We start from the raw sequence: 27,396 nt of genomic DNA, 5'->3' as shown, positions 1-27,396 counted from the left end.
GTCATTCCGAGTAAAATCCTTCCCACAGTCATCACAGCTGTATGTTTTCTCTCCCTTTCTTCTGTGAGGTTTGTCGGCCTCCTGAGAGCACATGTTTTTCCGCCTCACGTTCGTCCTGCAGTGACAGAGATACAAACAGAGGCAGTGAGTGAAATGCAGTCGTGGAACAAACTGTAACTCCCTCCATTAGTGGAATTTAATGTGACAAGAAACACATTGTTGGTGTGTTTCCAACACCTTCTGGTGATAGTGTCACGTTACAATGATGTGCAATGAGAGTTGTAATGAAAATGACATTATTGAAGAAATACTGATAAGTGGAGAAAATCTTTTACTTCATAAAAAGTTTTGAGTTCAACTGTTCGTAACAGATATTGTTGTTTCAATATGTGCTGATAAAATATGATCTTTGTATTTTCTTCTAACTTCAGTGGTTTTTGGTTGTAAATGTAGAGTCTGTATATATGGAGGAGCCCAGGATGGAAAAGATAAAGCTGCTGTTAATTGTTTTTTAAAAACCAACCAGCTGTGCACACAGTTTCAATAACAGTGTAACTGTGATACTTTTCTCACCTTCTGTATTGAAGTCATTGTTTCCTCTGTAGTGGCTGAGCTGAGTCCAAATGGCTGAAATTGTTCCTATGCTGCACCACCAGACTCTTGTCCTCCTGTTACTCAGCTGGGACACAAAAACTATATAGACGTATTTTATCCCTGACAAAAAGAAGCAGAGCAAATAAACATTACTACACTCCTCAGTGACAAAAGTACCTATAAAGCTTCAAGGTAAAACCCCAGAAGCAACTACAAATAGAAAGTCATCAGTTGCATACAAGAACTTGAAAGGTAAAAAGCCACTGAGTGTCCTGTATGTCACCACCTTTAGCCAGGGGATGCTACACCCTGTATATATGTCAACATTACATAGTTCCACAAAGGAGTCCCGCTCAGACTCATTGGTAGCAGTATAAACTCAGCCAACTACAACATTTCCAAGCACCTCATTACCATCCTAGCTCCCCATGGATGGTAATGAGGTTTTCAAAAAACATTTCAAAAATCACACAACAGCTGTATGTTAGAATTTATTCAGAAATCTCACAGTCAGAACATGCTATATCATGTTTGGGTAACTAGCAAAACTAGCAAGCTAACCTCTTGCTAACTCGTTTACCGCATTAAATGTAATAAATTCTGTTTTCATGAATGCCTGGATGTTAAACTTCATAGTTACACCTGGTAAAGCACCAATGCTGATCTTTTTATTAAAGATGAAAGAATTTAGACAGTTTTAAACTCTCAGTGATGCCGCAGTGTTTGTTTAACTTTGGGACCTGAAATGGACGAAGTTTAGGACCCAGATTATTCCCAGATTTGCGAGCACCTTAGTCGGACAAATCCGGGAATAACGATGGCCCGCTTGTATGTTCTACAAAAAAAAAGTGCTTTATTGTGTATCTGACTGACAAACACAAAACCAGTCAAGTGGCACCATTTTTACAAACCAATTCTGATTCATCCGTTTCACTCAACAATCCGCTTTCCTCCGGTTCTCATTCAACGCTGCCGCCGTGCTTTTTCGGCCATGTGTGTATGAACACAAAGGCACTGTGCATGCGCGTTTTACCCATATTCTATCGCGATATTTCATTTTCTTATTGTTGCCTAACAATGCACCGGTATTACTGTGAACGGCCCAGCCCTACCTTCAAGTTACACACTATGAAAGGCAACAACAAGTTTAATATTCAGAAACCTAAAGTATGTATCAGCAGCAGAATGGAGCTAAAAATAAATGTTTGTTTCAGTTTTATGAAGCTTTGAGTATTTTGGATTAGTAGTACTAACTATTAATGTTTGTTACAGGTGCAGAATTCTGTGATCAGTGGAAAGGCCAGGCTTGCATGTACAGATGAGCAACGCAGGTGGAATGCAGGGACAGCAAAGAACCTTGAACCTAAACGTCTAAGCCAGATAAACTTCAGACATCACAGGGCAGAGCAGCAGTACGATGTGAACTCCCGGACTGCAGTGACACACACTCTCCCTAACACACCATATCACCTTACACATCAAGACTTTATTGACAGCGTTAGCAAAGCACAAGTGGAGCCACTTTTCCTCCTCAAGAACACATTGATTGGAAAGTGTTACAGTGCCTCGCTATCTGCAGGTCCTCACCGCAACAGTTAAGTTGATGAGTAATTCTTTCAGCCACACCAAGCACATAAGCACTTACAAAGTAAGCTGTATTCCATGCAGGGCATTCTACCAGGCATATATTCAAGTTTCTGAAGAGCAAGCAGAACAATTACAAGAAGAAACAAAAGAGCAAAGTGCATCTGATTTGTGGCACAACTGTAGGAAAATCAGACTTACAGCAAGCTCTGCTAAAAAAAAGTTCCAGTACGTGCCACCACAAAAAATGACAAATTTTTATCTGAGCACATGTACCCTTCTTTTCGTGGGAATTATGAAACAAACTATGGTAAATAAAATGAAGAGCTTGTCATCAGCTGAAAGAACAGGGTATGAACATCCTTCACATGGGTAGTGTTATCAGCATCCAGGAGCCATGGCTCTCTGCGAGTCCTGACGGGGTCATTGACTCAGATGTGCTTCAAGAAATAAAATGTCCTGTGCCAACTTATTCTTCAATCACGGAGCAGCTTACCCAGAAATGCAGCGATATCAAACTGGTAGATGGAGAGCTGCAGCTGCAGAAAACTGGCAGCAGAGGCTATTACATGCAAGTGCAACTTACAATGTTTTGCACAGGGCTCAAGACTGCCACACTTGTGATCTGAACACCTAGTGAGCATGTTTCATTTACAGTGCAATATCATAAACCATTTTTTCATTCTAAAAAAAAGTCACAAATGTTGGTATTTTTGCAAAGGTTGCCTTTAACATTTTTACCTGAGTTTTCATGCAGTTGCAAGCACTTTAAATGAATGATAAAATAATTGCCTCTAATAACTCTGTTAACATGTTCTGCATAAACACAAACCTAAGACCTTTACAGCCCTTGGGGCTAATCTCTCTGGGACAATTAAATGAAGCCATATACAGCGGGGAAAATAAGTATTTGACACATCAGCATTTTCATCAGTAAGGGGATTTCTAAGTGGACTATTGACACAACATTTCCACCAGATGTTGCCATCAAGCCAAATATTGAATTCATACAAACAAATCAGAACATTGAAGTATACAAGTTGGATCATATTAAATAAAGTGCAATGACACAGGGAATAAGTATTGAACACACTTTATTTAATACTTTGTAGAAAAGCCTTTGTTGGTGATTACAGCTTCTAGACGCCTCTTGTATGGATAGACCAGTCGTCTGCATTGCTCAGGAGTGATTCTGGCCCATTCTTCCACACAAACGGTCTTTAAATCTTGAAGGTTCCTTGGGCCTCTTTTATGAACTTTAATCTTCAGTTCTCTCCATAGATTTTCTATGGGATTTAGGTCAGGTGATTGACTGGGCCATTCAAGCAACTTGATTTTCTTTCTTTGAAACCACTTCATTGTTACCTTGGCCTTGTGTTTGGGATCATTGTCTTGCTGAAATGTCCACCCTCTTTTCATTTTTAGCTTCCTGGTAGATGGCAGCAGATTTTTATCCAGAATGTCCCGGTACATCTCTCCATTCATCCTGCCTTCAATAATATGAAGTCTGCCAGTACCCCTTGCTGAAAAGCAGCCCCAAACCATGATGCTACCACCCCCAAACTTAACTGTTGGTATAGTGTTCTTGGGGTGGTGAGCAGTGCCATTCCTTCTCCAAACATGGTGTGTAGAATGGCTGCCAAAAAGTTCAATTTTGCTTTCATCTGACCATACTATAGTCTCCCAATAATCCACAGGCTTCTCCAAATGCTGTTGCGCAAATTTTAACCGAGCCTTGACATGCTTTTTGTTCAGCAATGGAGTCTTGCGTGGTGAGCGTGCATGGATGCCATGGCGGTTCAGTGCATTGCTTATAGTTTTCTTTGAAACAACAGTACCTGCTGATGCAAGGTCTTCCTGAAGTTCTGTCCGAGTGGTTCTTGGCTCTTGGAGAACTCTCCTGATTATTCTTTGGACTCCTCGGACAGGGATCTTGCGTGGAGCACCTGATCGTGGCAGGTTTATGGTGAACTGATGCTCCTTCCATTTCCGGATAATGGCCCCCACAGTGCTCACAGGAACATTCAGCATTCTGGAAATGCACCTATAACCATTCCCATCACGATGCTTTTCAACGATAAGATTACGAAGATCTTGAGAGAGTTCTTTGCTTTTACCCATCATGAAGTCTTTCCTGTGTGCCTTCTGGGTAATGAGGAGCCTTTATAGGCCATCAATTAGGACTAAAGCAGCTGATATCAATTAGTACTGATAGGGGACAGGATTTCTCTATCAATACTGACAGATTTCAGGTGATCTCCTGGCTTTCTATGTCATTTTGCCCCTTGTTATCTTCATGTATTCAATACTTATTCCCTGTGTCATTTCACTTTATTTATTATGGTTTAACTTGTATACTTCAATGTTCTGATTTGTTTGTATGGATTCAATATTTGGCTTGATGGCAACATCTGGTGGAAATGTTGTGTCAATGGTCCACTTAGAAATCCCCTTACTGATGAAAATGCTGATGTGTCAAATACTTATTTTCCCCGCTGTATAGTTTTGGCAGCATGTGGCTGGTGTTAATTACTAACCATGGGTGTAAACTTTCATTAAAATTGAGACTTTGCTGCTAATAACCAGCTAGTGCTGATACTAACGCCATTCACCATAGGCTATTATTTAGAAAAAGTATTTTCGTGATTAATTTGTGTGATTAAAATGTGAAACTGTGGCAAACCACATTTAGACTTTCACTTACCGATGTTGTGCCAAAAGATGATTGCCTGCCTAAAACTGATTTCCAATGTTTCCGTTAGGGCTGCTCAATTAATCGAATTTTAATCACGATTACGATCTGGGATTTCAACGATCATTAAAAATGACTGAGCCGATTATTAGCCCCTCCCTCATTTATCCGCGACACCTTAAAGGCCGGTCCGTGAAAATATTGTCGGGCATAAACCGGTCCGTGGCGCAAAAAAGGTTGGAGACCGCTGATTAAGAGCACCCGAGGGAAGCTCGGAAAGCTAAGCAGAAGTTATTTGGAGAGGAGAGTGACTGCCGTTGGCTGAAAAGACAGGTAAAAAAAACTTCAGTGGTGTTGCACACTATTTTATATTATTTTTTAAAGTCATTGTTAACCCTTTAAAGCCGGTCAGAGCAGCACACTCCGTTTTGTGTAGCTATTTTTTAAATCCCTGAAGAACCCTGAACCGTGTAAGCTAGCGCAATAATTTGTTTTGCATATGAAACCAGAGGAGTTGTACTTACATGTTGTGCCATCAGCTTGTCCTCGGTCACGGTTGCCTTCCACATAAAGCTTTGCAAAAACTGCATAAAAAGCGCTTGCAGGAACAAAAACATAATATTCCAGAAACACGCTTTGCCGATCCGATCAGCTGTTCGTAACACTTCCCACAGTGAAACAGAGGTCAGCGCAAACTGTCGCATGTCCGCCATTTCCTGGCCGAAACCGGAAGTGACGTCATTTTCGCAGAAATTGTAGTTTTTTACTTGTAGGCCTTAAAAGCCTATACTGGTCATGTTTGATTTTTCTGAATAGTTTCTGGGATGCTTAGAACTCGAATTGCACTGCTGGAAATAGTTTATTTTGATGCACCTGCTGTTTTCTTTGCAAATTTGCATCATAGGATTGTTTTTTTGTTTTTCCTGCAGTATATAAAAATTGGTGTATCTCCAAAATAAAACTATGAAGACACTCAAAATAAGTTTCCTGTTATTGTAAACTATTTTTTGCAACTTTTTTGTATTTAAAGCTTTGAGGGATAAGCCTCTTAAATTTCTCCAAGTAGAAATATATGTAAAATATACAAAAAACGATTTTCAATTTTTTTGTAGTTTATTGCACTTTTTTGCAATTAATGTAGTTACTATGGACTTAATGCATACATATTATTAAAATATGGGCTATAACAGTTGTATAGCAACTTGAAATGCTCCCACAAATGGCACTACAGCATGTAAAAATATAATATAAGCTCTGGCGGACTTGGTTCTATAGTAGGTCTTAAAGGGTTAAATAAATATCGTCAAATAATCGAGATCTCAATTTCAGTGAAAATAATCGTGATTATCATTTTTGCCATAATCGAGCAGCCCTAGTTTCCGTGTATTTTTTATATGTAATATCTTTACGTATGTTGGTAAATAGACTTCGGTGAACAGCATTTACAAAGGGGTTGTATATAGAATTCAAAAATTATCTGTTTTTTCAAGTATCTTTACAACTCTGTGTTATTGTACTTACATTATAACCAATCCGGTCCTTTATCCCACTTAACATATTTTTTCAGAACTATTGTAATATTTGCTGCCATTTCTGCTGTCCTCTTGGCCAACTTACTCTTACAGAAGACATTTTTAATGTTAATGACATTTTTTTAACTGCATAAATAAAGGTTATATAAAAGTCGCTGCCAAAAGCTGATTGCGCCTTCTACCTTGTTACACGAATGTTGTTTGTGGCTCAGTATGACTTTGTGTCATCCATTAGGGATGCATTTGACATATGTTTCACATATTATAGCCCAACAAGTTACTTATAGCAGTTTAAATACGAGTAAACACTTTTTGGCAAATACCGGAAATCAGTTTTTGGCAGACAATCACTTTTTGGCACAACACCGGGTACAGATTCTGTGTTTTTGTTCGTGTTACTGGAAGCTGTCACACTCAAAGTGGTCCAAGTGAGTAAATGGTAAAATGGCCTGTATTTGTATAGCGCTTTTAGTAGTCCCCCCTAGGGACCCCTTTACACACCCAGTCATCAACCCATTCACACACACATTCACACACTGGTGGAGGCAAGCTACAGTTGTAGCCACAGCTGTCCTGGGGCAGACTGACAGAAGCGAGGCTGCCATATCGTGCCATCGGCCCTTCTGGCCAACACCAGTAGGCGGTAGGTGAAGTGTCTTGCCATAGGACACAACGACCGAGACTGTCCAAGCCGGGGCTCAAACCGGCAACCTTCCGATTACAAGGCGAACTCCCAACTCTTGAGCCCCAATAGCTTTCTTCTTTTCTTTCTTTCTTTTCTTTGGTGGTCATAGCCCAGATAAAGCTCCGGGTCGGGGTGTTGCTCTGTGGGCTTTTTATCGATAAAACGAAAGGAGCAAACATAAATTCTCTTTGGAGGGTGTTTGAGTCTTAAAGCTGCCAGCCACGCTAGTTTCCCATCCTCCTTCCTCGGCATAGAGTGCAGTGCGTAGGGCGGTGGGCACGGACAGGCCTTTCTAAGTTGTTGATGCTCAAGGCAAAATGTTTCTAATTCGTTTTTCAGTTTCCTTGAAGTAACAATGCTGGGACCTTCCTGCACTCTTGGTGGCGCTGTCACTTGGTGTTCGCTCGCTCTGCGGTAGAGTATCACTTCCTGTTCCTGCTCAAACACAGTGGTGTTTCTGAGTAGCTTATTTGCTTAGCAATTTAATTAACAACTTTTAAATACATTCTTTTTTCATAGTACAATCTTCGCGTGCTTCATCCGAAGCACACTTTCTGTGTACTCACTACCTAATTTATAGCCAAAGTATTCACTCACTGTCTCTGTACTGTTTCGCTAGCTTAGCTTAGCTCGTAGTTGACTCGTTAGCACCATGGCTACTTCACCTGTCCCTCCTGCACTTTCTTGCTCATTGTGTCAGATGTTTAGTTACTCCTCGGCCTCCTTTAGCAGTAATGATATCTGTAACAAATGTAGCATATTTGCAGCTATGGAGGCCAGGATTACTGAATTGGAGACTCGGCTTCGCACCCTTCATTCACCCATAGCTAGCCAGGCCCCAGTAGCTGGTGCAGCCGAAGACAGCATAGGCCCCACTAGCTGTTCCCCGGCAGACCCCAAGCAGCTGGGGAAAAAGGGCAGCTGGGTGACGGTGAGGAGGAAGCATAGTCCTAAACAGAAGCCCCAGGTACACCACCAACCCGTTCATGTGTCTAACCGTTTTTCCCCACTCGGCGACACACCCGCCGGGAGTCAAACTCTGGTAATTGGTGATTCTGTTCTCAGACATGTGAAGCTAGAGACACCGGCAACCATAGTCAATTGTCTTCCAGGGGCCAGAGCAGGCGACATTGAAGGAAATTTAAAACTGCTGGCTAAGGGTAAACGTAAATTCAGTAAAATCATAATTCACGTCGGCAGTAATGACACCCGGTTACGCCAATCGGAGGTCACTAAAATCAATATTGAATCGGTGTGCAACTTTGCCAAAACAATGTCGGACTCTATAGTTTTCTCTGGTCCCCTCCCCAATCAAACCAGGAGTGACATGTTTAGCCGCATGTTCTCCTTAAATTGCTGGCTGTCTGATTGGTGTCCCAGAAACGATATGGGCTTCATAGATATTTGGCAAAAATTCTGGAGGAAACCTGGTCTTGTTAGGAGAGACGGCATCCATCGGACTTTGGATGGAGCACCTCTCATTTCTACAAATATGGACAAATTTATTAAACCCCCCAAAATATGACTATCCAGAGTTGGGACCAGGAAGCAGAGTTGCAGTCTTACACGCCTCTCTGCAGCTTCTCTCCTCTTGCTACCCCCCCAAAAACCCATCTCCATAGAGACTGTGTCAGCTTCCAAAAAGACAAAAAACAAACTAAAATCCAGCAACAAACAACTTAAACATAAACAATTACAAAGAAAGAACAATACAGTATCCACATCTGAACCAAAGACTAAAACAGTGAAATGTGGATTATTAAATATTAGGTCTCTCTCCTCCAAGTCTCTGTTAGTACATGACTTAATAATTGATCAACAAATTTTATTTACTCTTTCTTACAGAAACCTGGTTGCAGCAGGATGATTATGTTAGTTTAAATGAATCAACACCCCCGAGTCATTCTAACTACCAGAAATCTCGAAGCACAGGCCGAGGGGGCGGTGTGGCAGCAATTTTTCACACCAGCCTATTAATTAATGAAAGACCAAGACAGACTTTTAATTCATTTGAAAGCCTGATGCTTAACATTGTCCACCCGTGCTGTGAAACTCAGAAACCAGTCTTACTTGTTATCATCTATCGTCCACCTGGGCCTTACACAGAGTTTCTGTCTGATTTCTCAGACTTTATATCTAATTTAGTTCTGAGCTCAGATAAAATAATTATTGTGGGTGATTTTAACATCCATGTAGATGCTAAAATGACAGCCTCAACATGGCATTTAATCTGTTATTAGACTCAATTGGTTTCTCTCAAAATGTAAAAGAACCCACCCACCACTTTAATCACACTCTAGATCTTGTTTTAACATATGGCATAGAAACTGAACATTTAACAGTGTTTCCTGAAAACCCTCTCCTGTCTGATCATTTCCTGATAACATTTACATTTACAATAATTGATTACACAGCGGTGGAGAGTAGACTTTATCAAAGTAGATGTCTTTCTGAAAGCGCTGTAACTAAGTTTAAGAATATAATCCACCCACTGTTATCATCTTCAATGCCCTGTACCAACATAGAGCAGAGCAGCTATCTGAACGCTACAGAGGTCGATTATCTTGTTAATAATTTCACCTCCTCACTACGTACGACTCTGGATACTGTAGCTCCTGTGAAAACTAAGGTTTCTAATCAGAAGTACCTGACTCCGTGGTATAATTCTCAAACACGTACCCCAAAGCAGATGACTTGTAATCTGGAGAGGAAATGGCGTGTCACAAATTTAGAGGATCATCATTTAGCCTGGAGAAATAGTTTGCTGCTTTATAAGAAAGCCCTCCGCAAAGCCAGAACATCTTACTATTCATCACTGATTGAAGAAAATAAAAACCCCAGGTTTCTCTTCAGCACTGTAGCCAGGCTGACAAAAAGTCAGAGCTCTTTTGAGCCAGCCATCCCTTTAACGTTAACTAGTAATGACTTCATGAACTTCTTCACAAATAAAATTTTTATCATTAGAGAAAAAATTACCAATAATCATCCCACAGATGTAATATTATCTACAGCTACTCTTAGTACCATTGATGTTAAGTTAGACTCTTTTTCTCCAATTGATCTTTCTGAGTTAACTTCAATAATTACTTCCTCCAAACCATCAACGTGTCTTTTAGACCCCATTCCTACAAAACTGCTCAAAGAAGTCCTGCCATTAATTAATTCTTCGATCTTAAATATGATCAACCTATCTCTAATAATCGGCTATGTACCACAGGCCTTCAAGCTGGCTGTAGTTAAACCTTTACTCAAAAAGCCATCTCTAGACCCAGCAGTCTTAGCTAATTATAGGCCAATCTCCAACCTTCCTTTCATATCAAAAATCCTTGAAAGAGTAGTTGTCAAACAGCTAACAGATCATCTGCAGAGGAATGATTTATTTGAAGAGTTTCAGTCAGGTTTCAGAGCTCATCACAGCACAGAAACAGCTTTAGTGAAGGTTACAAATGATCTTCTTATGGCCTCTGACAGTGGACTCATCTCTGTGCTTGTCCTGCTAGACCTTAGTGCAGCATTCGATACTGTTGACCATAATATCCTATTAGAGCGATTAGAACATGCTGTAGGTATTACAGGTACTGCACTGCAGTGGTTTGTATCATATCTATCTAATAGACTCCAATTTGTGCATGTAAATGGAGAGTCCTCTTCACACACTGAGGTTAATTATGGAGTTCCACAGGGTTCAGTGCTAGGACCAATTCTGTTTACATTATACATGCTTCCATTAGGCAGTATCATTAGAAGACATAGCATACATTTTCACTGCTATGCAGATGACACCCAGCTCTATCTGTCCATGAAGCCAGATAACACACACCGATGAGTTAAACTGCATGAATGTCTTAAAGACATAAAGACCTGGATGGCCGCTAACTTTCTGCTTCTTAATTCAGATAAAACTGAGGTTATTGTACTCGGCCCTGAAAAGCTTAGAAATATGGTATCTAACCAGATTCTTACTTTGGATGGCATTACCTTGGCCTCCAGTAACACTGTGAGGAACCTTGGAGTCATTTTTTGACCAGGATATGTCATTCAACGCACATATTAAACAAATATGTAAAACTGCTTTCTTCTATTTGCGCAACATCTCTAAAATTAGAAATATCCTGTCTCAGAGTGACGCTAAAAAACTAGTTCATGCATTTATTACTTCCAGGCTGGACTACTGTAATTCATTATTATAAGGATGTCCAAAAAACTCACTGAAAAGCCTTCAGCTAATCCAAAATGCTGCAGCAAGAGTACTGACAGGGACTAGAAAGAGAGAGCATATTTCTCCTGTTTTGGCTTCCCTTCATTGGCTTCCTGTTAAATCCAGAATTGAATTCAAAATCCTGCTCCTCACATACAAGGTCTTAAATAATCAGGCCCCACCTTATCTTAATGACCTTGTAGTACCATATCACCCTATTAGAGCACTTCGCTCTCGCTCTGCAGGCCTACTTGTTGTTCCTAGAGTATTTAAAAGTAGAATGTGAGCGAGAGCCTTCAGTTTTCAGGCCCCTCTTCTGTGGAACCAGCTTCCAGTTTGGATTCGGGAGACAGACACTATCTCTACTTCCAAGATTAGGCTTAAAACTTTCTTTTTTGCTAAAGCATATAGTTAAGGCTGGACCAGGTGACCCTGAATCCTCCCTTAGTTATGCTGTAATAGATGTAGGCTGCCGGGGGATTCACATGGTGCATTGAGTTTTTCCTTTCCAGTCACCTTTCTCACTCACTATGTAATAATAGACCTCTTGTCATGGTCCGGAGTCTGCGACTCCGTGTTTATGTTTAGTTTATTAGTATTCTGTGGTTTTGGTTACCTTGGGTGTTTGTACTCTTCTGTTTCATGGTTCATGTTCCTATGTTCTGTGTCCCCCAGTCTGTGTTAAGCTGGTGTGTTATGTCATTGCGTGTATGTGTTTCCTGTTTTATTGTGAAGGTCTGCGTCTTATGTCTTATGTCGTCTGTGTTGTTTCCCCTCGGTCTCCCTGCATCTCTCCATGTGTATTTCCCCGGATCTCCCTGCATCTTTGTTTCTGGTTGGTTTTGTTAGTTTTACCCAGTTTAGGTTTCCGGGTTCATGTTTTCCCACCATTGCTGTTTGTACCCACTCCTGTAAATAAATACTCACCTGCACCAGAGCTGCCGCCTTTTGGGTCCTTTCTACAACTCCACACGGCTTGCCCCGGCAAACCGTGACACCTCTCTGCATTGAATCATATCTGTTATTAACCTCTGCCTCTCTTCCACAGCATGTCTTTTATCCTGTCTTCCTTCTCTCACCCCAACCGGTCGCAGCAGATGGCCGCCCCTCCCTGAGCCTCGTTCTGCCGGAGGTTTCTTCCTGTTAAAAGGGAGTTTTCCCTTCCCACTGTCGCCAAAGTGCTTGCTCATAGGGGGTCATATGATTGTTGGGTTTTTCTTTGTATCTATAAAGCGCCTTGAGGCGACTTTTGTTGTGATTTGGCGCTATATAAATAAAATTGAATTGAATTGTGGCAGCTGACAACAGCACACGTTGAACCCAAGCTCATCCTCGAACAGTTAAAGCCACTTATTACAGCACAAAGTAACTGATTTTGTTGTTAGCAACGACTGAACGCTGGCTTTCACTTTGAGTAACCGGAAGTATAAAACCGGACAACGGAAGTAGTGGTCTGTTATGGCAGCCTACGTACGCTCTTGGAGAAACCTGTGGATAAAGGTGTCTTTGAGAAGTACTCCTCAGATCCACTTGGTGTTTGTTGTGACTGCATGTAGTGTAGAGGTGGGTAGTAACGAGTTACATTTACTCCGTTACATTTACTTGAGTAAGTTTTTGAAAAAAAATGTACTTTTAAAGTACCTTTTTTGCACAATGCTTTTTACTTTTACTTGAGTACATTTGTCAAGAAGAAACAGTACTTTTACTCCGCTACATTTGCAAAATTCGACTCGTTACTTTAAAAAAATAAAAATAAAATAGTTTAACACATTAGATAACATGCCGCCAGTGGAGTTTCCGGTAACGTTTTTACCAATGAGATGTGGCCATGCAGTCACATCACCAGTTTGAAACTGTGGCGGGCAGAGCGGCCCAAGCGTTTTAAAGTAGCGGACACACTGAAAGAAAAAACATGAAAACATGGCAGAGTCTACTCTAGAGCTGAAGAGGATTAACAGCCTTTTCCTCACATACAAAAAATGTTTCACTTAAAACCAGTACAAAAGAACAGCTATGTCTTCAGTGTCGGTCTCTTCAGTGAGAGCCAAAACAAACCAACTTTTCAGCGTGAAATAACTCAACTCATGTAACCTGAGGAAACGGTAAGTTTTCTGTAAATATCTTTTTAGCTGTAGTTAGCTGGATGTCAGTCTTATGTTACAGCAGCTGTCATATTTTCGGCGCTACGTTGTAGTGAGATAAGTTTGTGGGTGTTTTGTGCAGCTTCGGCTGTCTTTTTAACTGCTCGCTGGTTAGCTAGCGTGAGCTATAAGCTAACAGCTTGCCTGGTTAATGACGCTAGAGTTCCACGTACATGCAAACAGCTCATCTCTACTGCTTTAACTGTTAAAACAGAAGGCAATACTGCGGCTGACAGGGTTTATTATGTGAAACAGCAGCTTGTTTCGTTTAAACAGTCTGCATTAAGCTGGGCAAACACTGTGCGATTTATTTTCAGTTGCGTTATTCAGCTCCTGCTCAATCTGTACAATTAAATCTCAGGGGTTAGAAGTTCATAGGTCACGATGCAGGGTCTCACACTATACGGCCTGATGCTCTGATGCGACCTGAGTGCTCAAACTGTGCGTGTCACGGCTCGGGGCAGCGGCCGTGTGAAGAGTGGAAGGAGGACTCAAATGCAGTACTTATTCAGACGTGAGGGCGATTTATTAACAATACCAAACATAAAGTGGAGATGGCAAAACAGAACTAAGGATGAACTAAACTGGGAAAAACTACACCACGGAGTAGCAAACCTGACATGAAGGGAGAACAGCAGGGAGAGCACGCAGGGGATTTCACAGAGAATGAACACAGACGACGCGACGAGGAACAGAGGAAAACACACACTATAAGTACAAAGAGAGACACTGGGAAATCACACACAGGTGGGGGACACAGCTGGACCTGATTAACCTGACGAGACAGGGGAACACTAACACCAGGGACCAATAGAGGGAGCACAAACCCAGAACCCAGTATCTAAAATCCCAAAACACAAACCATCCCAAAACAGTCACGAATAATAATGAAAGTAATAGCAATAAAGAACACAAACACAAAGTCACTGAGTCATGGCCGCAGGACCATGACAGTGCGACCATAACATGAAGCTTATCATATTAAATCTGTCCCTTGCTCTCCCTCTCTCTGTCGTTTACTCACACAGACACACACACCATCAACTTTGCTAAATTACTAATGAAAAACATTGACCAGGCAGCTGTGTCTGAGCAGCAATGTCCATCCAACTCTTTTCATGGTTGTTGTAGTCGTGATAAGTTTGTGAGGCCACATTGAAAAGCCTTGGATACGGAAGCGTAGAGCTGCCACCCAGGCAAAAGAAAAACAGAGCTATATCACGTTACAACATGAAAGGTTTATTGTTCTAACAATATACTTTTAATGTTAGTACAATATACCTTTCACCTTTGAACAATATAATATCACGTTATTACAATATACATCATTATCACGGTCGTACAATATAAATACTATATTGTACAAACATTAAAAGTATATTGTTAGAACAATAAAATTTTCACATTATAACGTGATACAGCTCTATTTTTCTTTTGCCTGGGTGGCAGCTCTACACTTCCGTACTCGGATGAGCTTGCCTCATCCTACAAGTTGTGCCTCCATCTCGTGTCCAGATCACAAGCTGCACTGCCGTGCTGCTCCACCTTTTCTCTTTCATTCCTGTGTTTGTGCTTGCACAGTGTGAGAGGCTGCGTTGAGGGGCGACAGGATTTCAAACAGGTTTGGATTATCATGCGATTGATGATTGGGAGCTGGTCGTGAGGTGTTAACTGCTTTTCGTTACCCCATGTATACTACACCGATCCCCAGAACGGTTGCGCGACTGAAAAATCGGCTCAAAATGGGCCAAAAATCGCACAGTGTATGGCCAGCTTTTGGAGGCTAGCTCCAAACAAACATCCGCAGCTTTGCAGTGTATACAGCACTATAATGACCAGACCTAATTCTTTTGAAAACCACACATCTTTCCACAGGTCTCCACTTCATCAGACACCACCTAGACAAAGAGCTGGATGAGGCCAGCACAAACAGCAGCCTAACCGACTAAGATGATGGATCCATGGGGTCAGGAAAACCAGAAGCAGGGGAGCTGGAGAGATACCTTTCATGTCCATTCACTGGAGGTGTGGATCTATTGCATGGCTTTCCTCACATCAAGAAGCTGTCGATCAAAATCAATACAGCTCTTCCTGCATCTGGAGCTTGTGAAGGACTTCTTAGTCATGTAGGACTCCTGTTCACTGCTAAACAGTTACAGCTTCACAGAAAGAACCTTGAGAGCAAACTGCTACTGAAGCTTAACCATCACCTCAATGAGTGAAGAAATGGCACATTTTTGTTAAATATGCAGAAATAAATGCACACCCATACAATTTATGGTAAATTGAGCTGCCTTGTATGAACATATGTTGAAGATGCCTCGTTCTAAAGTTTTCTCTGAGGCTGCTGTGCCATTTGGAGCAAAAATGAATATATAGTTTACTGCATATATTCCTTTTAATTTGTTTCTTTTGTGTTCCTTTTTCATATTTTTGTTTGCATGTACTATAAAATTGGAAAAAGTACAAAATAAAAAGCTAAAAAAAAAGTTTACAGCATGTCTTGTCACTGGAAATTATTTGCACTGTTTATACAGGGAGTGCAGAATCATTAGGCAAATGAGTATTTTGTCCACATCATCCTCTTCATGCATGTTGTCTTACTCCAAGCTGTATAGGCCCAAAATCCTACTGCCAATTAAGCATATTAGGTGATGTGCATCTCTGTAATGAGAAGGGGTGTGGTCTAATGACATCAACACCCTATATCAGGTGTGCATAATTATTAGGCAACGTCCTTTCCTTTGGCAAAATGGGTCAAAAGAAGGACTTGACAGGCTCAGAAAAGTCAAAAATAGTGAGATATCTTGCAGAGGGTTGCAGCAGTCTCAAAATTGCAAAGCTTCTGAAGCGTGATCATCGAACAATCAACCGTTTCATTCAAAATAGTCAACAGGGTTGCGAGAAGCGTGGAAAAACCAAGGCGCAAAATAACTGCCCATGAACTGAGAAAAGTCAAGCGTGCAGCTGCCAAGATGCCACTTGCCACCAGTTTGGCCATATTTCAGAGCTGCAACATCACTGGAGTGCCCAAAACCACAAGGTGTGCAATGCTCAGAGACATGGCCAAGGTAAGAAAGGCTGAAAGATGACCACCACTGAACAAGACACACAAGCTGAAACGTCAAGACTGGGCCAAGAAATATCTCAAGACTGATTTTTCTAAGGTTTGATGGACTGATGAAATGAGAGTGAGTCTTGTTGGGCCAGATGGATGGGCCCGTGGCTGGATTGGTAAAGGGCAGAGAGCTCCAGTCCGACTCAGACGCCAGCAAGGTGGAGGTGGAGTACTGGTTTGGGCTGGTATCATCAAAAATGAGCTTGTGGGGCCTTTTCGGGTTGAGGATGGAGTCAAGCTCAACTCCCAGTCCTACTGCCAGTTTCTGGAAGACACCTTCTTCAAGCAGTGGTACAGGAAGAAGTCTGCATCCTTCAAGAAAAACATGATTTTCATGCAGGACAATACTCCATCACACGCGTCCAAGTACTCCACAGCGTGGCTGGCAAGAACGGGTATAAAAGAAGAAAAACTAATGACATGGCCACCTTGTTCACCTGATCTGAACCCCATTGAGAACCTGTGGTCCATCATCAAATGTGAGATTTACAAGGAGGGAAAACAGTACACCTCTCTGAACAGTGTCTGGGAGGCTGTGGTTGCTGCTGCACGCAATGTTGATGGTGAACAGATCAAAACACTGACAGAATCCATGGATGGTGGGCTTTTGAGTGTCCTTGCAAAGAAAGGTGGCTATATTGGTCGCTGATTTGTTTTTGTTTTGTTTTTGAATGTCAGAAATGTATATTTGTGAATGTGGAGATGTTATATTGGTTTCACTGGTAAAAATAAATAATTGAAATGGGTATATATTCGTTTTTTGTTAAGTTGCCTAATAATTATGCACAGTAATAGTCACCTGCACACACAGATATCCCCCTAAAATAGCTAAAACTAAAAACAAACTAAAAACTACTTCCAAAAACATTCAGCTTTGATATTAATGAGTTTTTTGGGTTCACTGAGAACATGGTTGTTGTTCAATAATAAAATTATTCCTCAAAAATACAACTTGCCTAATAATTCTGCACTCCCTGTATATCTATATTATTTACTGTAGGTATTGGTGAAAAAAGCTTTATGTTGTGAAAAACTGAAATCTGGGAAATTAGAATTGTGCCTTATTTTGTTGATCTTTTTACTAGGGGTGCAACGATATTCATATCGATATTGAACCGTTCGATACAGTGCTTTCGGTTCGGTACGCATATGTATCGAACAATACAAGATTTGTAATTTATTTTATCAACTTTCCTTCTGACAATGCTGTCTGTGTTGAGCGCTCAGTGAATCTGCGTTCGACTAGTCCGCCTAGGCTGCACTGTCGAGCGCAGATCCACTGAGCGCTCAACACAGACGGCATCATCAGAAGGAAGAGAGCAGGGCAAGCTAGCGAGACAGAAGTTAAGCTCTCCTTGCAACATGGCAAATTGAACCTTCCCCACCCTCATTCAGATCTGGCGTTTGGAATTATTTTGGTTTTCATGTGACGTATGACCCTGAAGGTAAGCGCGTCATGGACTAAAGTAAAACAGTATGTTGGATGTGCCACGCAATGCTTAATTACATGGGTGGGAACTAGTGTGTTAGCGCAGTTTGCTCGTTAACGTGTTGGCCATCTAGCCCCATGCACGGGGCGATCAAGGGTAGCTCGTTAACGGAGATTTGCCGTGTTGTGGCGTTAAGGTTTCAACGAGATTAACCTGAAAGCACTAGTGGGAACACAACGAATATAACTGCACATTTACATCATCCTAGTGCAAAGACAAGTGGAAGCAGACAAAAACGACAAGCATGCTACAAACTTTACCCGAGTCATTTAGACAGCCGTTAGCACATGATTCTCCTTATGGACCTGATATGTTTAAAATGCTGCTGAGAATATACCCCAGAAAAAGCGTATAGTATAGCTTTTATTTTGGAAAGAGACATTTCTCTGTAATAAACTCTCTTTTCCAAAGATGAGTGATTCCTCAATCAGATACAGGGCTCGCAATATTGCTAGCCTGACGTCCTGGGCTAGCGATTTTTCCAGTCGGGCTACCAAAATCTATCTCTGCCCTGCCCGTCGGGCTATTGTAGGAAGCAAAAATATATGTCAATGCTTTTGCATTCTTTCTGAAATGTAGCTGGGTAATTATGTCATTGGCATGGGTGAGCCACTGTCAATATGTGACATATTGAAATCGCGTTTGAATTTGCGCTTGTTTTTTTTGCTTTCACTTTGCAATCGCGCGAACTGTGTATAGAGAGCGACAGCACTGATTGGTGAGTGATGATAATTTGCGCACCAATTCCTCTGACATCGTCTTATCAATCGTTAGCTTACTACGCAAACATGAAAAGTGAAATCTCCCGCAGCAAGCTTAAACATGTGAGAGGTTGATCGCGCAGAGAATCGCTGAGCTTATGTGAGTGCGTGTGTAAAAGCAGCAAGATATATATTTCAGTTCTGCTGAGCCAAATAAGACAGGTCAGGGTGAAGAAGTGACAGCCAAAGAAAAGCTTACCACAAAATGGAAAAGTTATGACAAATCAGACTATAAGGCAAAAAGAAAGTGCAGCTTTATGGTTTCATGGACAAAATAATTTCTGTGGCTGCAATATGACGAGCTATGTAACCAGGGGTGCACATAAGTGGTCCGCAGGTGCGCATTCGCTGTCAAAATAAAAAACACGCATAAGGGTTAGGGTTAAATTTAAAAACTGTACTTTTGAGTTAAAATATATATTTATAATTTTAATAAATGACAAATTAAAAAGGCATGAACATTTTTTTTTGTATCGAAAAAACATCGAACCGTGACACCAAAGTATCGAACCGAACCGTGAATTTTGTGTATCGTTGCACCCCTACTTTTTACATATATTCCTTTTGAAAATGGTAAAATGTGTATATTTATTTATTTTTGTTTGTGTGATAGCATTTATTTAAAAAAGAAATCGGACATTTCAAACAGTTACTCGCTGCTACTTTTTTACTCTCACTTGACTAACTTTTTTGACGACTACTTTTCACTTTTACTTCAGTAATAATATTTTAAAGTAATGCTACTCTTACTTGAGTATACTTTTTGGATACTCGACCCACCTCTGATGTAGTGGGATCAATGCGCATTAGTAATAAAGCTTTGATGGAAAATATTTCAGCCTCATCTGACCCTTCTTCTCCAGCTGGGATATCAAAACAACAAATAAATCCGTATCATAATCTCTGGTGTTTTCGTGTTTGTTGGTTTGTTTTTATTTTGGATTATTTTACGGGTCAGTTATTAGACGCTGCACCAGCCAGCCAAAGAATCTCCCACCATCTCCTCCCTGTGCCGCAAGCAGAAGGCACACCTCGCAAAAGGAGGGTGTGTCACTACCCGATCTGTACCGGAAACCCGATCGGTACCCCGCATGCGCAAATCTTACGTCACTTCCTCTCTTTGCCAATATTACAACATTCAATATATTCGAATGACACGGTTAGCGCCCAGTTAGCTCCCAGCATTTCTCAGCAGCTCTGCCTCCTTTTCGACTACCGGGACATTTAAACAATGGATAATCCGTACCCGCAACAAATTTTTGCTTTTCTCCTCAACAGAGAGCATTTGCCGATTGAACAACAGCACCGTAAAATAAGAAGAATGGTGCCTAATGACAGAGTTAATAATACAGACTTTACAATATGTCATGTGAAGATTCAGCAGCCAGATGAAGTGTTTACTGACAATTGACAGTGATAGCGGACATTATCATCACTTTTCCAACAATCCTCTCCACACAGACAAGCATAAACACACTTGACTATCACTAAATCAAATTTAGCACACGTTTGTAATGACGCTAATTCAGTTTAAAATAGGGTTCATTCGCTCAGTCAGCAGGTGGCGGTATCCTCGTACACTGGGGAGTACACTGCCATTAAACGAACAGAAGAAGAAGAAAACCCCTGCACATGCGCGGTACGGATCGGGTAGACCCGATTTGTACGGTCCGACTTTGCACATGCGCAGTAAGGATCAGGAGTCCCGATCTGTCACTATCTTTTTATTTTTTTGTTTTTGTCTACATTATATTAAATGTTTCATTATCGGAAACATTTTAAGAGATACTTGTTATTCTTAACATCTTAACAGATACTCTGACCTGTAACTATCGTAAAACGCTTCGACCGGAAGTAGACACCTTCCTTCAGGAAGGAGGTTCTACAGCATCCGGTCCCGAACCAGCAGACTGAGAGACAGCTTCTTCCACCAGGCCATCAGACCGCTGAACACGTCATAGACACCTCACCTTCACTACTGGAACTTAACATTATGCACTCCATACTGTACAGTAATGCCACTGTTTTGCACATGTCTAAACTCTGTATATTTTTATATATTTTATTTTATTGTTTACTCTATTCAATTTGTAAAATATGTGTATACACACACACACACACACACGTAGAAAAACATTTAGTATACACATCCAGAAATGCATATACTATTATATATTGTACATATATTTATTAGTTTCAGATTTAGCCATTCTTGTATTTTGCTTGTTTACGTTATTGTATTTTGCACAACTCTGTTGCTTGTGAAGCTCGCACACAAGAATTTCACTCACATGTACTGTACCAATGTACCTGCACATGTAATGTGACAATAAAAGTGATTTGATTTGCCTCCTTTTCGACTACCGGGACATTTAAACAATGGATAATCCGTTTACAAACAAATTCATGCTTTTCTCCTCAACAGAGAGCATCCCCCGATTGAACAATAGCGCCGTAAAATAAGAAGAATGGCGCCTAATTACAGAGTTAATAATGCAGACTTTGTAATATCTCACGTGTAGGTTCATCAGCCAGATACTGACACTGATACTGTTTTACTGACAATTGACAGTGTAAGCGGACATCATCATCACTATTCCAATCAATCTTCTCCACACACTCGACTATCACTAAATCAAATTTAACACACATTTGTAATGACGCTAATTCAGTTTACAATAGGGTTCATTCGCTCGGTCAGCAGGTGGCAGTATCCTTGTACACTGGGGAGTAAACTGCCATTAAATGAAGAGAAGAAGAAGAAAACCCCTGCACATTGGGTAGACCCGATTTGTACGGTCCGACTTTGCACATGCGCAGTAAAGATCGGGGAGTCCTGATCCGTAACTATCTTTTTATTTTTCGTTTTTGTCTACATTATATTGAAATGCTTCATCATTGGAAACATGTTAAGAGATACTTATTATTCTTAACATCTTAACAGATACTCTGACCCCTAACTATCGTAAAACGCTTCGACCGGAAGTAGACACATTTCGCGCATGCGGGGTACCGATCGGGTTTCCGGTACGGATCGGGCAGTGACACTGACAGGGTGCCCTTACTCCCAGCAAATGGGTGGTAGAAAACCGATCGGTGCGTACACCATTCCCAAAATCTACTGGCATGACGTCAGGGCAACATGAGTACGAGCATTTTTTTTTGTTTTGCTGATGCCCGTGATGCCACCCCCGGCTGTGCTGCCACACATCTGATCGACCAAAGCCAGTTAATATGCACGCCAGTTAAGCTGGAACACCGGTCTCAGTCAAAACGGCCAGGCCTGGATGCATCTGGAGACTGTAATGATAACAGCAAATCCTTATTTGCCTAGTATACTGTTTTATGTTGTTAATACTCCTAGACTGTAGGGGGAGCTAGAGAGCAGATGGAGTTACCTCGGGGTAGACTGTGATGGCGAGGCTTTGTTTACATGTGAACCACAGTTTGATAAAATACCTTCTCTTCAAGTAATGGTGTCATTCTTAAGAACCCACAACAACATAAAGAAACAAGACATGGTGTCAGAAGATGGACTTGAAGAAAGGTAACGGACTACAATATAGCAGTACCGACGGATCAGCTTAGCAGTGAACGTAGTGTAGCTAACTCGCCGAGGGAGAGAAAAGAGACCTAGCGACGTAAGCATGGACGGCTTACACCCACCACCGATTCTTCAGTTGACTGGAAATGTGGCTGAAAATTGGAGAAGATTTAAGCAACGTTTCACGTTGTACCTATCAGCAATTGGACTTGACGAGGCAAGTGATAAAAAGCAAGCGTCAGTGTTTTTGCATATAGTGGGTGATGAGGCACTGGAAGCCTATAATAACTTCACGTTTACTGATGGTGACGGAATGAAGCTGAATAAAATAATGGAGAAGTTTGAGGCTTACTGCATACCTAAGAGAAATGTGACATTTGAGAGGCACAGATTCTTCACATGTGTACAGAAGACAGGGGAGACAATAGATCAGTATGTCACAGAGCTGCAGAACAGGAGTAAAACATGTGAATTTGGAGGACTGACAGATTCTTTGATAAAAGACAGACTTGTGTGCGGGATTCCAGACAACGGTCTGAGAGAGAGGCTACTGAGAGAAAAAAATCTTGACCTGGAAAAAGCATTAACACTGTGCAGAGCAGCTAAAACAGTGAGGGCACAAGCTAAAGAACTGCTTAGTGACAGCTGCAGAGTGGATGCTGTGAATAAGAACACACTCAGAGTCAAAAAGGAGAGTGCTGCTGCTGAAATGAAACTCCAATTGAAATCGCCAGCAAACAGGGACAGAAAAGAAAAGACTTGTGGTCGCTACGGAATGCAACATCCTCCTAAAAAATGTCCAGCATATGGGAAAAGATGCAATACATGTAACAAAAATAACCATTATGCTAGGTGCTGCAAAGCTCAAACCCTGAAACAAAGTGCAGTCCATACTGGAGGAACTCTATGTAGCTGCAGTGACAGACAATAAGACAGGTGAAAAGGACTGGATAATGACACTCAAAGTGAATGACACACTCATGAAAGTCAAGCTGGATACTGGAGCTCAAGTGAATGTCATATCAGAAGCAGAGTTCAAGAAAACCAGACCTAGACCTAAAATGCATGCAACGAAGGTGAAAGTGAGTGGATACTCAGGTGCAGAAATACCTGTGAAAGGAAAATGCATGGTTAAAGTGACACACAAAGACAAGGAGCACACGCTAACATTCATTGTGGTTCCGAAGACTGTGCAGCCTATACTAGGGTTACATGCCTGTGAGAGTCTGAACCTAGTGAAAAGAGTGCTCGTTGTGGAAACTGATGATGACATGGACTATAATGAGTTGATGAACGAATATGGTGACCTATTTCAGGGACTTGGTTGCCTTGCTGGAGAACACACAATCAGAGTCGATGAAAGTGTAACACCAGTCATTCATCCATGCCGCAAAGTACCATTTGCTCTACAAAAGCCACTGAAAGCCGAGTTGGACAGGATGGAAAACCTGGAAGTGATTGAAAAGATCGATGAGCCAACAAAGTGGGTGAGTTCTCTTGTTATTGTGGAGAAAAAGACTGGAAAGCTCAGAGTTTGCATGGATCCTAGAGATCTGAATAGAGCAATAAAGAGAACATTTCAAACTACCTACAAGAGAAGAGATAATGTCACAGTTTGCAAAAGCGAAGTACTTTAGCAAGCTAGACACTTCATCAGGATTTTGGCAACTGAAGCTGGACGAAGCAAGTTCAAAACTGTGTACGTTCAACAGCCCATTTGGCAGGTAGATTCCAGCGACGGCTGTTTGGCATTGCTTCAGCACCTGAGGTGTATCACAAGACAATACACATGATCTATGAACAATTGGAAGGAGTAGACACGTCAATGGATGACATCATTGTGTGGGGTAGCACAAAAGCTGAACATGACATGAGACTGAGAAATGTTCTCGAAGCAACCAGAAAAGCCAATCTGAAGCTGAACAAAGAGAAATGTCAGCTTGGGGCGAAGGAACTGACATTCGTTGGAGATATCCTGAGCAGTGAAGGCATCAGACCAGATCCTCAAAAGGTGTCTGCAATTTAAAACATGCCGAGGCCGCAATGCAAGAAAGATGTGCAGAGATTTAATGGCATGATAAACTACATGGGAAAATTCATACCCAATCTCTCAGAAAAAATGGCGCCACTGAGACAGCTAACTGAAAAGAGAATCGAATGGTAGTGGAATCATGAACATGAGAAAGCATGGCGTGACTTGAAAGATCTGCTTACAAAGGAACCAGTTCTGAAGTTTTATGATCCAATGAGACCTATTAAGATCTCATCAGATGCATCACAGAGTGGGCTTGGAGCTGTTCTTCTGCAGAAGTATGATGAGTGGCAGCCTGTTGTATATGCATCGCGATCCATGACAGACGCAGAGACAAGATATGCACAGATTGAAAAAGAACTGCTCAGCATAACGTACGCCTGTGAGAGATTTCACCAGTTTGTGTCCAGGCAGGCCATCAGTGTTGAAACTGACCACAAGCCACTGATAGCATTGTTCCAAAAACCACTAAATGACTGTCCACTGAGAATCCAAAAAATGATGATCCGGCTGCAACGTTACACGCTTAACGTGATGTACACACCTGGCAAGCTGATGTACACAGCTGACACATTATCCCGAGCTGTTGATCCGAATGAGCCAGCGAACACCAAGATGGATGATGATGTAAGGGCATATGTGAGCATGGTCACAAGTGCACTTCCTGTTGCAGAAGGGAAGATGGAGCTCATCACAACGGAGACAAGCAAAGATGGAACGTTACAAGCACTGCGCAAAACCATCATAGATGGATGGCCCAGCTGTAAGCAAAACTGCTCACCTGTTATTCAAGAGTATTGGAACTGCAGAGCAGAACTGTCTGTAGTGGATGATGTGGTGTTCAAGGGAAGTAAAATTCTCATCCCAAAGAGCCTGCGAGGAGAGATGCTCAAAAAGATACAAGCAGGGTATCTAGGCATGGAAAAATGTAAAAGGAGAGCACGTGAGGTGATGTACTGGCCACGGATTAATCAGGATGTGACAAATGAAGTGTCGAACTGTTCAACATGTCTGACATATCAAGCAAGCAATCGTGCCGAGCCACTAAAGCCGCACCCAGTGCCAGACCGACCATATCAAAGTGGGGGCTGACCTCTTTGTGTCTATATTGGAGGCACTATATTGTGGTCACAGACTACTACTCTTTGTATCCGGAAGTATGTAGACTGCAAACAACAACAGCAGAGGCTGTAATCACCTCTATGAAAGCTGTATTTGCACGACACGGTGTGCCAAGTGAAGTGTTCACAGACAATGGACCACAATTCTCCAATATTAGGTTTGGACAGTTTGCCAAAGAATGGGACTATGTTCACACAACATCAAGCCCGCACTACCCACAATCTAATGGACTAGTGGAAAAGTCCGTCCAAACAGTGAAGAGGCTGATGAGTAAGGCGAGAGATAGTGGTGCTGACTTCTACCAAAGCCTGCTAGTATACCGCACAATGCCACTTGAGTGTGGTATGTCACCAGCACAGCTTCTTATGGGCCGACGCCTGAGATCAAACCTGCCCATTCAGGATAATCTGCTTAAAACAAAAGAGGAAAACAGCGTGAAGAAGTTTAACGAGCAACAAAAAGCAAAGCAGAAGTTCTATTATGACAGAGGAACAAAAAACCTACCTGGACTGCATGCTGGGGATCAAGTGAGATTCAAAGACAAAACCAACACATGGGCACAGAAAGCAACTGTTCTAAGGAAAGATCAACCACGATCATACATCATTCAGAGGGAAGATGGAGCTATGCTGAGAAGAAATCGCCGAGATCTTCTTAAGGGACCAGTAGTAGTGGAGCAGAGGTTGGAGGCTGCTGAACAACCCCAACACACACATGAGACACTATCACCTGAAACACCTATGCATACACAAGAACAAACACTGAGAAGATCTGTAAGACAAGTAAAGCCACCTATGAGACTGATTGAACAGATGTAATGTGTTGACATGTTGTTTGGAAGATGATGTCATAGTATCTATGCAAGTTTCACTATGTTTGTTTACTAGTGTTGAATGGACCATAATTGTTGAAAACTAGTTGTGTTGTTAACATTACTTTGATAAAGCCTGGTTTAACAAGTAAAAAACAAATAGAGACTGTTTATGTTTGTGAAAGTAGGTATGTTATTTTATTGTTGAAAAAAAGGAAGATGTAATAATAACAGCAAATCCTTATTTGCCTAGTATCATGTTTTATGTTGTTAACACTCCTAGACTGTAGGGGGAGCTAGAGAGCAGAGGGAGTTACCTCGGGGTAGACTGTGATGGCGAAGCTTTGTTTACATGTGAACCACAGTTCGATAAAATACCTTCTCTTCAAGTAATGGTGTCATTCTTAAGAACCCACAACAACATAAAGAAACAAGACAGAGACGGTCCTATGAAGTCCTATTCTAAAGGCTGATTTCCCTCCCCCACGCTTGTACCTGTGGATTCATGTTCTGGGGTTTGGTTGTTCTCCTGCCCTTCACCCCATCCTTTTGTTCACATTTAAAGAATATTTTTCTATATGTATTCTTATCCCCTAAAAACCGCCATATTATAATGTTGCAAGCAATCACAAACTCTACAGTCTGCCTAACTCCAATGTATACCAAGCAATCTATTATTATCAACAGCATAAACTGAACCCACATTAAAGTTAGCTCGGTGTTTACCTTTTATGAGCCCACAAACCGAGAGAAACTCCGTGATGAAGGTGGAAGTCTTTCTAAACAAATCAGGGAGCAGAGACCCACGTGGTTCACGCTGATCTGAGCTACGATCCAGGAGACAAGGGTGTGCAGATCGATGCAGAAATTAATCCCAACGTTGGTAGTGGTATATGTTCCTTACTCCCGTTTCATGAAAAGCAGCACTCTCTCTGCTCGACTCCTCTCCTGCACACACACTTTGCTCCGCCTCCTTCTCCGGCTCTGCTGTGATTTGTTGCTGTGCGGTCACGTGACTCAGCTGAACAACGTAACCACGTGAGGTGTTATTTCAAAATTAGGGCATATCTACTTTTCCTAAACTCTTTTCCT

The 27,396-nt window shown here is 41.5% G+C and overlaps 1 long non-coding RNA gene across 1 annotated transcript; it reads right to left on the bottom strand.

The window, feature by feature from the left end:
- On the bottom strand, positions 1 to 27,396 carry LOC120729333. The gene is made up of 3 exons (XR_005694894.1): positions 27,031 to 27,396; positions 574 to 714; positions 1 to 115 (listed from the first exon to the last, which is right to left on the bottom strand). It is a non-coding gene; the product is annotated as an uncharacterized LOC120729333 (long non-coding RNA).

Source organism: Simochromis diagramma, unplaced genomic scaffold (assembly GCF_900408965.1).
Source record: "Simochromis diagramma unplaced genomic scaffold, fSimDia1.1 OVJJ01000383.1, whole genome shotgun sequence".
Taxonomy (NCBI): Eukaryota; Metazoa; Chordata; class Actinopteri; order Cichliformes; family Cichlidae; genus Simochromis; species Simochromis diagramma.
Note: the sequence above shows the minus strand (reverse complement) of the source record. Positions and strands in the feature narration are given on the sequence as shown.